This window comes from Aedes albopictus, chromosome 2 (assembly GCF_035046485.1).
Source record: "Aedes albopictus strain Foshan chromosome 2, AalbF5, whole genome shotgun sequence".
NCBI lineage: Eukaryota > Metazoa > Arthropoda > Insecta > Diptera > Culicidae > Aedes > Aedes albopictus.
In genome coordinates this window covers 198313713-198329200 of record NC_085137.1, presented here as the reverse complement: position 1 = coordinate 198329200, position 15488 = coordinate 198313713, and the positions used below count along the sequence as shown (strand labels likewise).

At 47.7% G+C, this 15488-nt stretch overlaps 1 long non-coding RNA gene across 1 annotated transcript; it reads right to left on the bottom strand.

Annotated features, from left to right (window-relative positions):
• Positions 1-5663: 5663 nt before the first annotated feature.
• On the bottom strand, positions 5664-11436 carry LOC134286652 (uncharacterized). Its single transcript, XR_009996913.1, has 2 exons — positions 11316-11436; positions 5664-5696 (listed from the first exon to the last, which is right to left on the bottom strand). It is a non-coding gene; the product is annotated as an uncharacterized LOC134286652 (long non-coding RNA).
• Between the last annotated feature and the right edge of the window lie 4052 nt (positions 11437-15488).

Genomic DNA, 15488 nt, shown 5'->3' with positions numbered 1-15488 from the left:
GTCTTGTCTTAGCGGGCGGAAAGTATACTGCTTTTCGTAGAAGAATGACCATCATGAACTTCAAGGTGCGAGCGATAGTGCTGGTACTTCAAGATGCTCTCTTGACTAACATCTTTTTAGGATAAATTTAAAATTGTTAGTTATGAGAAGCTCCAATCCCTGGCCCGTCCCTGTTGAACTACTTTGTACCATTTTGTCTTCCGGATCTCACCGTATCTTCAGAGTAATAAGCTAACAATCTATCACCTTACCTCTGGCATCCACGCACCAACGTGAACCCTCCGCCATACAGTCATTTCCCAAGCCCGCAGTCATCTCAGCTCATTTCCTCCCTTTTCGTCTCATACTCATACTGGCCGGCAATCTGACATAGCACGCGCCATTCTCGTCTAAATAAAAATAGAAGATGCGTTAGTTCAAAGCACTTATCTCATTGATTGCTTGAGTGAATATCACTGATCCGGGGGTCAATGAAAAATCGGCAGTATAATTGTACAAACCAGTATTGTTCTATCGTGCCTCCAAAATAAGGCAAAGTGGCAGCGAGTATACGAGTCGACGGACGGGCGGGGATCGATCTTATTTGATTTTCTTGCCCAGCAGGTCACTCACCAACATGTATATTATGGCAATAAAATCATGAAAATGATGTCTCACCGAGAAGAGTGAAATAGCACCCCGTAACAAGACGCCGGCCGTCCCGAGGCCGAACTCATCTACTGCGGTTGTTTGATCGGTCGGCTGACAATCAACAACGATGGGAAGTCTTTCCGCAGTCTTCCCAAAAATTAGGAATTGGTCAACATTTGGAGGAAAAGACCGAGCCGAAACGAATGGACATGGCAAAGCAGCAGCAGCGGCACAACACAGCAACAAACGAGTATGATAATTAAAAATTATTAATCCGAAAATGAGGGAAAACAACTGTTATGTTCTTGATAAAGCAGTGAGTCGTGAGTTTCTAGTTAAGTAGGAGATTGCTACCTTTGCTGGATGGACGACAGCTTTCACTGACTCTGACTGAGACTCTAGACTGACTGCTGCGAACCGGCTGGTCGGCTGTCTTGTGTGTTCTTTTTCCCCCTTTATGGCACGTTTGTTTGGTCGCTATCGGATGACCGTGTAATCGGTAATGGTGGCGCTTGGGCAAATCACGTAGATATGCTTGGACACCAAGTCAGCTGGGCAATGGAGATGGAGGTGGATAAATCATATTGTGAATGAAGATCATTGGATTGTGTAGGATTTACCTGATCAAATTCTTTCCAAACAAGAAGAGCTGATCATGAATAAAAGTATGTGACGCCAAAGACTGATGACCGATGAGACCGTAGTTGCTACTCCAGTATCATCCAGCAACACTTACACATGGAACCAATGAGATGGCCGTTTGTGACTAACATGAATCTTCAGCATGTTGTGTTAGGTGAATCTATGCTTGTAATCGAGAAAGGCATAAGCCAATATGGATGATAATATAATCGCTTGCCCACGGCGGACCGTATATATCACTACGTTTGCACAAGTGCAGATGGATTAGCCGCGTAGTCGCCGGCTAAGAATAGGACTACTAACCCCAATTCAAGGTGTCAAGCGACCCATGCCGAGGAATGAGTGATCGAGGGAGTGAAAAAGATGATCGATCTTTTACGGAGCCTGTGGGGCAGGTGGGTACCCCTCACAATGTTTCATCCTTTACCAAGTTAATGCAGAGCTCCGGCGTGGTGGACCTCTTCTTCTGTGCTACTCGCTGGATTAACAATGGAGTCAAACTTAAAAAAAAAACCTAATTAATCCACCTAGCGGTGATGGCGCCTTTCTCGTGCCTTCGAAACCCAATTTCAATAAAATTCAAGCGAAATGTTGATGTATATCGCACTTCCATACAATTAACAGAAATCCATTTCATGATACCAGAAATCACATCGTTTATCTGACTTTTAATGTTTGAGCCTCAAACTCTTAATAAAAAGACGCTATCTTGAATTTGAAGCCGCCATTTAGGATTCAAGATTGTCATCTTGGATGTTCTGGTCACCATTTTTGGCATCCAGGCATCTTCCCCATATCAAATATTCCCATATAGCATGCTTTAAAAGCCTAAATCTCTATTAAACGACCGCTATCTTGAATTTTGAGCCGCCACCTTGAACATTTGGCTGCCATTTTGAATTTTGGGCCGACATCGTGGAGCTTTTGGTCTCCAGTATCGATTTCGCACAAAACTCGTCAACCATGCTAAAGGTTACAAAAATCGCCACAGTTTGATGTATCGCATGATGGGGCTAGTTCAGTTTTATATACGGCTAGTTCTACCGGTGCTGGTCCGGATCACTGAAATGGCCATAACTCCGGAACGCCTTGGCCGATCTGGACCATTTTTGATAGCAAACAATTCCGGTTCGATTCATGCTATAATCCGAAAAATTGGCCAATGGGAAGTGTCTTAAAAGTGAGTGAACTTATTTTTCGCACATACATACATACATACATACATACATACATACATACATACATACATACATACATACATACATACATACATACATACATACATACATACATACATACATACATACATACATACATACATACATACATACATACATACATACATACATACATACATACATACATACATACATACATACATACATACATACATACATACATACATACATACATACATACATACATACATACATACATACATACATACATACATACATACATACATACATACATACATACATACATACATACATACATACATACATACATACATACATACATACATACATACATACATACATACATACATACATACATACATACATACATACATACATACATACATACATACATACATACATACATACATACATACATACATACATACATACATACATACATACATACATACATACATACATACATACATACATACATACATACATACATACATACATACATACATACATACATACATACATACATACATACATACATACATACATACATACATACATACATACATACATACATACATACATACATACATACATACATACATACATACATACATACATACATACATACATACATACATACATACATACATACATACATACATACATACATACATACATACATACATACATACATACATACATACATACATACATACATACATACATACATACATACATACATACATACATACATACATACATACATACATACATACATACATACATACATACATACATACATACATACATACATACATACATACATACATACATACATACATACATACATACATACATACATACATACATACATACATACATACATACATACATACATACATACATACATACATACATACATACATACATACATACATACATACATACATACATACATACATACATACATACATACATACATACATACATACATACATACATACATACATACATACATACATACATACATACATACATACATACATACATACATACATACATACATACATACATACATACATACATACATACATACATACATACATACATACATACATACATACATACATACATACATACATACATACATACATACATACATACATACATACATACATACATACATACATACATACATACATACATACATACATACATACATACATACATACATACATACATACATACATACATACATACATACATACATACATACATACATACATACATACATACATACATACATACATACATACATACATACATACATACATACATACATACATACATACATACATACATACATACATACATACATACATACATACATACATACATACATACATACATACATACATACATACATACATACATACATACATACATACATACATACATACATACATACATACATACATACATACATACATACATACATACATACATACATACATACATACATACATACATACATACATACATACATACATACATACATACATACATACATACATACATACATACATACATACATACATACATACATACATACATACATACATACATACATACATACATACATACATACATACATACATACATACATACATACACACATACAGACATAGTCTCAATTCTATATCTTTTTTGTTAACGGTGATTAAACCCGAGCAGAAGGGCATACCATACAAATACCGAGCAAAGAGCAACCTGTGCTCTAATATCTCAAGTTGGTATTGCTATATTATTCTACGCAAAGTTATGAGAACACCACAATAACAAATGGAGGTATTTGAGTTATTCATACAAAATTTTAGTATTCATTTTTGTTATTTTGCCTCTTATGTCCACCTAATGAAGGGCATAAGAGATATAATGTTATTTAAGATAAATGCCTCGATATGTTATTTTGTTGCTATTCTTTTCTGCTCGGGAACCCAACGAATAATCTCAAATCGTTGAACTGAGTTGATTGGTATATGCGACTTGATCCTCCGAGCCTTTTTTCGAAAAATCGTTTTTTGAGTGGACATATAGTTTTTTTAGTACACTAAGTGTACGATCTAATTAAACCAATAGATTCCAAGATCTTTTTAGTAGCAAATTTAATAATCTTTCAAATGCCATAAGTTCGACCATTTTCAAGTTATAGCCAGTTGGAGGCAAGCAAAGTCAAAAACATGTAAAGTTCAATTACTACGTAACGGTTGAGAAGTGACCATATGCGTATAACATTTTTTTACCGGTCTGAACCTGTTTGCTTGCTAACGTTCATAAGGTTATCAAAAAAATCCGAGCTTTGCTGTGTCGCATGCGTAGGTTCAGTTCAATTTTATGTTTGGCCGCTTTTGGAGGGACACGCGGAACTGGTTAAGGCACTACTGGCTGTCCCTAATGTGGTCCTAACCTATTTCCTCGAAAACCAGTCATCAGGTTAGCAGCAAAGCCGTTATTTGTTGTATCGCATGCATGGGTTTGGTACTCTTTTATATCTGGCCACATCCGTCGGGACCCCCGGAGCCGGTTCCGGACAACTACCGGTTCAGATATGGTCTGATACTGTTTTCCTGCTAATCGTTCATCAGGTTATCGAAAATGCCGCTGTTTGATGTGTCGCATGCATCGGTTTGGTACTCTTTTATATTTGGCCGTTTCCTGCGAGATACCCGGAACTGGTTCCGGAATACAACCGGCGGTCCCGTATGTGGTCTGAGCTTACTTCCTCAATAACCGGCCATCAGGTTACTGGAAAAGCCGTGATTTGATGTGTCGCATGCATGGGTTTGGTTCACTTTTATATTTGACCACTTCCGGTGGGACTTCCGGAACACTACCGTTTCAGATACGGTCTGAGACTATTTTCCTGCTTACCGTTCATCAGATAATCGTAAATGCCGTGGTTTGATTGGTCGCACTCATGGGTTTGGTGCATTTTCATGTTTGGCCCCTTCCAGGGGTACCGATCCGGAACACCTTAATGGCCATAACTCCGGAACGGCTGGACCGATCCGAACCATTTTCAATAGGAAACAATGGGACCAGATGCCGCGTCGAATGAACCGTCGGTCATTAAAATCGGTTGAGGTTTACTGCCAAAAACTGATGTGAGTTTATTTGTACACACACATACACACACATACACACATACACACACACAGACATCACCTCAGGGGGCAGCAGGGACGGATGTCCTGGGGCCTGACGCACCCCCCCGCTTGCGAGTCAGCCGCGTAGTTGCCGGCTAAGAATAGGACTACTAACCCCAATTCAAGGTGTCAAGCGACCCGTGCCGAGGAATGAGTGATCGAGGGGGTGAAAAAGATGCTCGATCTTTAACGGAGCCTGTGGGGCACCTGGGCACCCCCCACAGTAAGCTGTCCCTTACCGCGTTAATGCAGAGCTCTGGCGTGGTGGACATTATTTCTCGTGCGACTCGTGGGAATCAAATATGAGTAAACAAATTTCTAAAACAAGTGCAACAGGTAGTAGTGGTGCGATCAACCCCTTCGCAAGAAGCGGGTTGATGTGGTCTCCAACAAGGAGAAGCGAGGAGTCAGGTGCTGGAAGCTGCTTACGCAGCTCAAGCGTGGGAGCTCCTGTCCACTCCAAGGCAAGCCAGCCGGCGGAGGTTATGGACGGAGCATGGTTGCTGAGGGCCATCAGCCAAGTAGCAGGAAAAGGACGGCCCGCATTGGAGGTAGCTGAGCAGCAGCTTGGCAAAATTATTGACTTCGCGACAACTAAGTCGAATATAAGTAAGGACCTGAAAACGGCCTTGCTTCGGCTTAGAGCATCAGTCGATGAGGCCAAGCAGGAGCACGCGGTCGCGTTGCTGGCTGCGGCAGCGGCGGAACCTGCAAAGGAGAAAGCGTCTAAGCTTACGCAAACGGAGGCCTTCTCTTTCGCGGGTAGTCCGAAGAGTGTGGAAGCGAATGCTCGTGACAAACGTGACAAGCATTCGCAGAAGCGGGCGAGGCAGCCGTCAGGTGAGGAGCTGTCTGGCGGTGCCCGCAAGGCCAGGCGTATAATAACCCCGAAAGCCGGTGGTTATGCCGGAAAGTCGGACCCCAGCCAGGGTTCCCGGAAAACTGGGAAGGGTGGGCCTGAAAAGGCCGGCCCGTCCCGGATTGATGGGAACAAGGGGTTGCGACCAATGGTGGGCCCTCAGCAGCCACAGAGCAGGGCGATCCAAGGAGAAGACCCTCCTTGGACAAAGGTAGAGCGGAAGAAGAAGAAGAAGGTGAATCCGCAGGTAGAAGTGCAGGACGCCAAGCCAAGGCGTAGGAAGGCAGGTGCCAGGCGTGAGAAAGGCGACGCTATCGTCATCAAGACGGAACAGTCCAAGTACTCGGACGTCTTGAAAACGATGCGAAGCGACGCCAAGCTTGAGGGTCTTGGAGCCGACGTACGCAGTATTAGACGTACTCGTACGGGCGAAATGATCCTGGAGCTGAAGCGCCAGAAGGAGCACAAGGGCGCCGCCTACAAAAGGCTGGCAGAAGAGGTCCTTGGCGAAGGTGTGCAGGTGAGGGCTCTGACACATGAGGCGACTCTGAAGGTCAAAGACATTGACGAGATCACCGAAGTGGAGGAGCTCGTCACGGCACTGCGGCAACAGTGCGATGTGCAGGTGGCCGCCGCAGCAGTCAAGCTACGGAGAGGGCCAGCAGGGACACAGATAGCTTTGGTTCAGCTACCTGTGGCGGATGTTAAAAAGTCCGTTAAAGTAGGGAGTACAGTGACGATTCGTTCGTTGAGAGCTCGTTAGATGGGCTGTCTCGATGGTTGAATGTTCACTGGTTGGGGCAAAACCCAACTAAAAAGCACTGTCAATGTCAAAACAGATGTCAAAACTAGTTTGACGTCTGACTGCCGTCGCATCACAGCTCCTGTATACAGAACGTTTGCGCAAGTATGTGAGTGTTTCATGACGTCTTTCTTGTCACTTGCGTGTGTCTAGATCATTTTCATCAGTTGTCAGTTGCCCCAACGAACGAACACGATTCGATAATCGGGGCGCAGTCGTGACCCAACCAGCGAATCCAGACTGTATTAAGGTGGGCTGGTGTGTATGTCACCTGACATTCCACGAGCCACCTGAGGTTTGCTTCAGGTGTCTGGAACCAGGACACAAGTCGTGGGACTGTAAAGGCCCCGACAGGCGCAAACTGTGTAGGCGATGCGGCGCTGAAGGTCATAAGGCCCAAAGCTGCACGAGTCCGCCCATCTGCATGATCTGTACCGGGAAAACCTCGAAAAACAGACATGCGATGGGTGGTCCAGGGTGCCCGGCCTTTAAGAAAGCCGCAGTGAGCAACAAATCACAGTGCAGGTAACGCAGCTGAACCTGAACCACTGTGATGCGGCTCAGCAACTGCTTTGTCAGGCGGTTTCTGAGTGGGAGACGGATATCGCCATCATTTCGGTCCCATACCGAGTACCCGCCGGCAACGGCAACTGGGCCTCGGATGGGACCAGGAAAATGGCGGCGATATGGACGACGGGTAAATACCCCGTGCAGGAGTTGGTGTCTACTACCTATGAGGGCTTCGTGGTCGCCAAAGTAAACGGGGTCTTCTTCTGTAGCTGTTATGCGCCTCCGCGGTGGCCGATCGAGCGGTTCACGCAAATGCTGGACCGCTTAACGACCGTGCTAACAGGGCGAAGGCCGGTGGTAATAGCGGGTGACTTTAATGCCTGGGCTGTGGAATGGGGAAGCCGTTTCACGAACCAGCGGGGTCAGATCCTGCTAGAAACACTGGCCATCTTAGATGTCGACTTGGCTAACGTCGGTACCAAGAGTACCTATAGTCGAAACGGAGCGGAGTCAATTATTGACGTGACCTTTTGTAGTCCTGGCCTAACAAGTAGTTCGAACTGGAGAGTAGATGATGGCTACACTCACAGCGACCACCTGGCGGTTCGCTACAGTATCGACTACAACAACAGCAGACAGCGGATAGAAGAAGAGGCGGCTAGGCCAAGGCCAAGCCCTCGTAGGTGGAAGACATCATACTTCGACGAAGAGGTATTTAGGGAAGCGCTCCGCCGTGAGCGAAACTTACTCGGTTTAGACGGCGACGAGCTGGTAGCGGTGCTCTCACGTGCGTGTGATGCGACCATGCCTAGGAGAGTCCACCCTAGAAATGGGAGGCCACCGGCTTACTGGTGGACCGACGCGATTGCGGACCTGCGCCGCGCCTGCCTACGGGCTAGGCGGCGGATGCAGCGAGCACGATCAGAGGAAGAGCGAAACGAACGGCGGGTGGTGTTCGCCGCTGCAAAAGCCGCGCTCAAGACCGAGATAAGAGCAAGCAAAAAGGCCTGCTTTGAGGGTCTCTGTCAGAGTGCCAATACGAACCCGTGGGGTGATGTCTACAGGATCGTTATGGCCAAGACGAGAGGTGTGATGGCTCCTACAGAGCAATCTCCAGAGATGTTGGAGGGGATCATTGGAGGACTTTTTCCGCGTCATAATCCTAGTCCTTGGCCTCCTTTCGTAGGACAGCCGGGGACTGGGGCTGGCGATGAGGAAAGGGTCACCGATGTGGAACTTGCGGGGATAGCTAAGTCCCTTAGCGTAGGTAAGGCCCCAGGTCCGGACGGAGTTCCGAACCTGGCCTTAAAAGTAGCTATTGCAGAAGCTCCCGAGATGTTCAGGTCTGCTATGCAGAAATGCCTGGACGAGGGAGTTTTCCCAGAAGCTTGGAAGAGGCAGAGCCTGGTACTATTGCCAAAGGCGGGGAAACCACCCGGAGACCCGTCGGCATATAGACCAATATGCTTGATTGACACGGCGGGGAAGGTGCTCGAAAAGATCATCCTCAATAGAATGTTGAAGTTCACTGAGGGCGTAAATGGTCTCTCGAGCAACCAGTATGGCTTCCGGAAGGGGAGGTCCACCGTAGACGCTATCTTGTCGGTTACAAAAACCGCCGAGAAAGCACTCGAGCCTAAGAGGAGGGGAATTCGCTTCTGCGGGGTAGTGACTCTGGATGTAAGGAATGCATTTAATAGCGCCAGTTGGGCTGCTATTGCCGATGCGCTCTTGCGTCTGGGGATACCGGAGTACTTGTACAAGATTCTCGGAAGCTACTTCCAGAATCGCGTACTAGTATACGACACGGAGGTGGGTCGGAAGTGCTTTCACATAACCTCAGGAGTCCCGCAAGGTTCCATCCTGGGTCCGGTGTTATGGAATGTCATGTACGACGAGGTGTTGAGGTTAGAGTACCCAGTGGGAGTGGTGATTGTCGGATTTGCCGACGATATTACGCTCGAAGTCTACGGTGAAACGATCGAGGAGGTGAAGTTGACTACCGACCACTCGATCAAGGTTGTGGAGGCGTGGATGCGGTCCAGAAAACTGGAGCTGGCTCACCACAAGACAGAGGTGACGGTTGTTAACAACATGCAGTCGGCGCAGCAGACGGAGATCAGTGTAGGAGAATGCACTATCCTGTCGAAGCGCTCTGTCAAGCACTTGGGCGTGATGATCGACGATAAGCTTACCTTCGGTAGCCACGTTGATTATGCCTGTAAAAGAGCCTCCACAGCTATTGCGGCACTGTCCCGGATGATGTCCAATAGCTCAGCGGTGTACGCCAGTAAGCGCAAGCTTCTGGCTAGTGTTGCTACGTCCATACTTAGGTATGGCGGCCCGGCGTGGGGTACCGCGCTAAGTACTGAATGTACCGACGGAAGCTGGAAAGTACTTACAGGCTTATGTGTCTGAGGGTTGCGAGCGCGTACCGTACCGTGTCACACGACGCTCTCTGTGTCATTACTGGTATGGTGCCTATCAGCATTCTTATCAGTGAGGACATGGAGTGCTTCGAAATGCGCGGCACAAGAGGCATACGCAAAACTGTCAAGATGGCCTCTATGGTCAAATGGCAGCGCGCGTGGGACAGTTCCACCAAAGGAAGGTGGACCCATAGGTTGATACCGAGGGTAGATAGTTGGATTAATAGGCGCCATGGGGAAGTTTCATTCCACCTGACACAGGTCCTTACAGGTCATGGTTGCTTCCGACAGTATCTACACCGTTTCGGGCATGCGGATTCTCTCGAATGCCCAGTGTGCAATGGTTTAGAGGAAACGGCGGAACACGTGTTGTTCGTGTGCCCGCGTTTTCGCACAATGCGTGACCGCATGCTTGCCACATGCGGGGAGGACACAACTCCGGACAACTTGGTCCAGAGAATGTGTAGTGATGAGATTAGCTGGAATGCCGTTTCAACGGCTATCACCCATATCGTCTGGGAGCTACAGAGGCGGTGGCGCGTGGACTCGGAGAATGGCTAGTCCAGATGCAGTACAAGAGGTGGTCCAGGGGTTCGAAGTCGGCTTCGTAGGTCATACCGGTGCCCTGCGGTCGAGATCGACCCTTACAGCGATTAAGTGGCCGCGGAGAGGAAGTCCCGGTAGCGGTGCTGTCGTGGCGTCGGTCTACTGGGTTGGATCTGAGCCCGCGGTTGGAAAGGGGTCCCCGGCAAGGGTCGGGGTAGGTGAGATCCTGCTGTCTGCAACCTACGGGTGCATCTGATAGGGCCTGAAGGGTAGTGATACCCTTCCTTTGCGGGCAGATCAGATCGGGTTGCACGTGGGCATCAGTTCTTGATGTCCGCTCAGCAGTAGGGCGCGGGCGGGGTTGACCCTGCCCGCCTTCCGAGGACAAAGGGAGTGGCCTCATCCCCACACTACCCTAACCTTCCTGTTAGGGTGTCTGATGAGCAGATTTATCCCCCTATGGTTTAGAAGGAAAAAAAAAAAAGACATCACCTCAATTCGTCGAGCTGAGTCGATTGGTATATGTGACTCGACCCTCCGAGCCTTCTATCAAAAAGTCATTTTTGGAGTGAACATATAGCCTTTCCAGTACACTTAGTGTACGAGAAAGGCAAAAACAAAATCAATTCAAGAGAAGATAGTGGTAATATATTGGCGAGGCTAACCCCTTCATAAGAAGTAGATTGGCAAGGTCTCCGTTAAGTAGAAGCGAGGAGATACGAACGGTAAGCTGCGCACCCAGCTCCAGCGTGGGAGCTCCGATCCATTCCCTGGCTAGCTTGCCGGAGGATACTAGACGGAGCGAGAAGGGCTGATCGCGATTGAGGTGGCTGAGCATCAGCTTGGAGAGATCATCGACTTTGCGTTCACCAAGTCCAACATAATTATGGAGCTGAAAACGACCCGTGATCACGTGAAACTCGTGGAAACTGCAGCAGCGGCGGAGCCGGTGAAAGTAAAGGTTACGAAGTCTACCCAGACGGAGGCCTTCGCTTTCGCAGGAAGTTCAAAAACTGTGGTGGATGCGACTGCTTGTAATAAACATTTGCCGAAGCGGGTGGGATAGCCGTCAGGTGAGGAACTGTCGCACGGCGCCCGCAAGGCTAGAAAAATATTAACCTTGAAGGTCGGCAGTAATGCCGGCAAGTCGGCCCCCAGCCAGGCGTCCCGGAAAGCTGAAAAGGATTGGCCTGAAAAGGCTGGCCCGTCCCGGATTGAGGGGAACAGGGGGTTGAGACCGTTGTTAGGTACTCAGCAGCCTCAGAGTAGGGGTAAGCAAGGGGAGGACCCCCCTTAGATGAAAGTCGAGTGGAAGTGGAAGAAGAAAAAGCCACTGGTCGAGGAAATCAGGGAGGGCGTAAAAGAGTAGGTGCCAAGCGCGAGAAGGGCGACGATACGCGCTCGTCATCAAGATCGAACAGTTTAGGTAATCGGACATCTTGAAGCGATGCGAAGTGACGCCAAGCTCGTGGATCTGGGGGAGCCGACGTGCGTGGTATCAAACGTACTCGCACTGGTGAAATGATCCTAGAGCTGAACCGCGACAAGTAACGCAAGGGTGCCGCCCTTGGCGAAGGGGTCTAGGTGAGGGAACAGAGGCGACTCTGATGGGGAAAAATCTAGACAAGGTCACCGAAGCGGAAGAGCTCATCTCGGCACTGCGGCAACAGTGCGATGCGCAGGTGGCCTCCACAGCCGTTCGGCTACGGAAGGGGCCGGCAGGGACACAGGTATCCTTGGTTCAGCTACCTGTGGTGGACGTAAAAAAAGTCCGTTAAATTAGGGAGAAGCAAGGTAGGCTGGTGCGTACATATGTCATCTGATCTTCCACGAGCCACCGGATGTTTGTTTCAGGTGTCTTTAACCGGCGGGACACAACTCATGGGACTGCAAAAGCCCTGACAGGAGCAAACTGTGTAGGAAATGTGGCGACGAAAGCCATAAGGCACAAGGCTGCACAAGTCCACCTATTTGCCGGATTTGTTCCGAGAAATCCGTGAACAATAGGCACCTAACGGGTGGTCCAAGGCGCCCGGCCTTCAAGAAAGCCGCAGTGAACAAATCACAGTGCAGGTAACGCAGTTGAATGTGAACCATTGTGACGCAGCTCAGCAACTGCTTTTTCAGGCGGTTTCTGAGTGGGGAACGGATATTGCCATTATGACGGACCCATACTGAGAAAATTCCGGCAATGGCAATTGGGTCGCGAATGGGTTCAGAAAAATGGCGGCGATATGTACGACGGATAAACACCCGTCCAGGAGTTTATGTCTACTACCTATGAGAGCTTCGTGGTCGCCAAAGTAATCGGGGTCTTCTTCTGTAGTTATTATGCTCCTCCACGGTGGCAGATCGAACAGTCCACGCAGGTGTTGGACGGTCACTGTATGACGACCAAGCGGACAGGGTGAGGGCTGGTGATAATAGCGGGTGACTGCAATGTCTGGGTCATGGAATGGGGAAGCCATTACACGAACCAGCGGGGTCAGATCCTGCTAGAGACACTGGCCATACTAGATGTCGACATGGCCTATGTTGGCACTAAGAGTACCTTTAGGCTGAACGGTGCGGAGTCGATTTTTGACTTTACTTTTTGTAGTCCTGGCCTAACAAGTTGTTCGAACTGGAGAGAAGACGATATCTACACTCACAGCGATCACCTGGTGGTTTGCTATAGTATTAATAACAGCAGGCAGCGGGTAGATGAAGAGACAGCTAGGCCTGAGCCAAGTTCTCGAAGGTGGGAGACATCATATTTTGACGAAGGGGTATTAAGAGAGGCGCTCCGCCGTGAGAGAAACCTACTTGGTTTAGACGGCGGCGCTAGTGCTCTCGCGTGTGTGCGATGCGACGACCATGCCTAGACAAGTTCACACTAGAAGTGGAAGACTTACTGGTGGAATCAAGCGATTGCAGACCTGCGCCGCGTCTGCCTTTGAGCTAGGCGGCAGAGTCTGTACGATCTGCGGAAGAGCGAAATGAGCGACGGGTGGTATTCGCAGCTACAAAAGCCGTGCTGAAGACCGTGATAAGGGCTAGCAAAAAGGCCTGCTTTGAGGGTCTTTGTCAGAGTGCCAATGCGAATCCATGAGGGTGATGCCTACAGGATCGTGATGGTCAAGACAAGAGGTGTAATGGCTCTTGCATAGCAGTTTCTAGAGATGCTGGAGGAGTTCTTTGAGGGGTTTTTTCCATGCCAAGATCCCAGTCCTTAGCCTCCTTTCGTAGGATAGCCGAGGACTGGAGCTGACGATAATGAGAGGGTCACCAATGGAGAACTTGGTGGAAAGCGAAGTCCCTTAGCGTAGGTAAGGCCCCAGCTCCGAACGTAGTTCCGAACTTGGCTATAAAAGTTGCAATTGCAGAGTGTCCCGGGATGTTCATGTCTGCTATGCAGGAATATCTGTACGAGGGAGCTTTTTCAGAAGTTTGGAAGAGGCAGAGCCTGGTTCTATTGTCAAAGGCGGAGAAACCAACCTGAGACCCGTTGACTCAATATGCTTGATCGACACGGGGGGGTTGCTCAAAAAGATCAACCTCAACAGAATGTTCAGGCTCGCCGAGGGTGTAAATGGTCTATCGACTAACTAGTTCGGATTCCGGAAGAGGACGTCGACCGTAGACACTATCCTGTCGGTTACAAAAACCGCCGAGATAGCGGTCCAGCGTAAGAGAAGGGGGCTTCGCTACTGTGCAGTTGGAACTCTGGATGAAAAGATGTTTAATAGCGTCAGTTGGCCGGCTATTGCCGGTGCGCTCGAGATATTCGGGTACCTGTACAAGATTTTCGGAAGTTACTTCCAGAATCGAATACTAGTTTACGACACAGAAGTGGGTCGGAAGTGCTTTCACATAACCTCAGGAGTCCCGCAAGTTTCCATCTTGGATCCGGTGATAAGGAATGCCATGTACAATGAGGTGTTGAGGTGAGAGTTCCCGATGGAGTTCGTCGGTTTTCCTGCGGACATTACACAGGAAGTCTACGGTGAATCGATCGAAGAAGTGAAATTGACTACTGCTCACTTGATCGCGGTTGCAGAAGAGTGGATGAGATCCAGGAAACTTGAGTTGGCTCACCATAAAAGTAAGATGGTGGTTGTGAACAACTGAAGGTCGGGGCAGCAAGCGGTGATTAGTGTAGACGATTGCACGCGCTTTGTCAAACACTCGAGGGTGATGATCGACGATAAACATACCTTCGGTAGCCACGTTGATTGCGCCTGTAAAAGAGCCTTCACAGCTATAGTGGCACTGTCCCGGATAATGTCCAATAGCTCTGCGGTGTATACCAGCAAGCGCAAGCTTCCGGCTAGTGTTGCCTCGTCCATATTAAGGTATGGCGGCCCAGCTTGGGGCTTGGCGCTAAGTACCAAAAGCTACCGTGGTAACACGTGGTAAGCTAGAAAGTACTTATAGGCTGATGTGCCTGAGGGTTGCGAGCGCATACCGTACCGTGTCATACGATGCGCTCTGTGTCATCACTAGGTATGGTATCTATCGGCATCCTTATCAGGGAGGACATAGATGGCTTCGAAATGCGCGGCACAAGAGGCATACGAAGGACTGCCAGATTGGCCTCCAAGGACAAATGGCAGCGCGGACAACTACCTCAAAGGAAAGTGAACCCATAGGTTGATCCCGAGATAGTTACATAGATAGATTTAC